The following is a 1,887-nucleotide window of genomic DNA, read 5'->3' as shown; positions in this document are numbered from 1 at the left end:
GATGCTGAGTGAACAGCAGAATTGGCTTGGGGTGTGGATTCTAAATGGTTGAGCAGGATACTCAAGGTCAAGTGGTTCCTTGTCTCACTTCTTTAAGTTCTAGACATTCAGGTCATCCCCACATAGTCAAAACAGTGAATATTAAATCCATGACTGATGATAATTTATTATATGCTCAGTTTTTTTGATGATGTCTTAAAAGGTGATGATATCACACACAAAATATTAGAATACTGTGCAAATGTACATGGTGCCTGGAAAGTTGCATGTCAATCCTGAGAACTTGTCCCTAATTTAAACCCTCCTTGAGAGTAACTATTTTGCATGCACATTTCTAAATGCTCTTCTGACTTGGTCTATAGCACTTGAAAAAAAAGTAAATCTGGAGTAGATATTTTGCCATTTCAAACTCAGAATATAACTGAGCTTTGAGAAAGCTTGCAGGCCAAAGGAATACAGTATATTGGTAGGGAAAGATTTTGATCCCCTCTTGCTGTTATATGCACACGCACAGGAAGCTGCCCCATGGAACCACAGACTCCTCCATGATTTTATTCCTTAGATTTTCTTCGGCTCCTCCCCATCACCAGTGAAATTGCTAGGGCTTGCCAGAGCACATAGGTGGCGATTGCAGAGTGAAGTCAGGTGACTATGCTGCAGCAGTTGTCCAATGAGTCTTTTAAAATGTGAAGTTGTTCTTAAAGACTGCTCATCTAAAACTGAGTGACATTATCAAAATTACTTAAATCAAGTTTGGTTGATTAAACTTTTAGTTCAAGTTTAGGCTTCAGTAGAAGTTACGCCAACCTCAAACAATATATGGAAGCAAGGCAAAAAAAAAAAAAAAATATATATATATATATATATCACTTTTTCCATGGGACACCAAGGACCTTCCTTCAAGTGACTAGGGAGAAAATAAGTTATGAAATGGAGAATATAATTTGTTACAACTCTTGACATTGCATGCAACTGATACCCACTCAGTCAAACAATCCTAATCCAACAGGAAGGATTTATCAGAAAGGATGCTAGATGGGTCATGGAACTGAGGAAATAAGTGCTGAAAGGAGGCTGTTCCAGGCTGTGATGTGAAATCACAAAATGTAGGAATCTCTTGAGCCCTGACTCTCACTTCCTTTCTCCTCTTTGGTGCTGGGTTCTTGTCCTTAGGCATTGCCTTACAGTGAGAATTAAGCCATTAACTCTAACGCCACATTCATCCACAAAGAAAGAGGAACAACAAATAAAGAGGAAAGTAAGAGGCTTCCCTGTCAGCTTCAGTCAGAATAATCCTGAGCAAGGCCTCTGATTGCCTGGCTTTGGTCACATGCCAGTCCTTGGACCAATCACTGCAACTAGAGAGTCAGGATGCTCTGTTGATCCCAGCCTGAGATTGAGCCATGTGCCTATGCATTTCCCAGGAGAGGAAGGAGGGTGCTGAAGAGACAAAAGGGGGAAAAAAAAAAACCCTAGAGACATTTCAGTACTACCTCTCCTAACTTGATGCTTGACAATATGCTTATGTCGCAAAAGTATCTGTCCCTCTCCCAAGCGCCCTGTGCTCTTATAATCTAAATCTACTATTGATTTCCCAATTACTTATTTTGTCTATAAAAACACTCAGAGTTATCTGAGGCCTCAGAAGTACTTATTTCCATTTTATCTGTTCAGCCTCATCACAGTTTAGCATTCGTGGTAGATATTATGATTGGTTCACTTGGCACATCTTCCAGCCTCCTTTCAGGATTCCTCACTCTCTGCCAAGTGTGCAGAGCAAATACTTCATTTCCCAGACTCCCTTGCTCTGAGGCGCTGGATGCTCCAGAGTCTCTGCCAAACAGAAGTGCTGGTGGGCAACTCGAATTTGGAACTGAATTAAGCAGG

The sequence above is a fragment of the Sus scrofa genome, chromosome 2 (assembly GCF_000003025.6).
Source record: "Sus scrofa isolate TJ Tabasco breed Duroc chromosome 2, Sscrofa11.1, whole genome shotgun sequence".
Classification (NCBI taxonomy): domain Eukaryota; kingdom Metazoa; phylum Chordata; class Mammalia; order Artiodactyla; family Suidae; genus Sus; species Sus scrofa.
The sequence above is the reverse complement of the archived record's forward strand: the minus strand, read 5'-3'. Positions refer to the sequence as shown.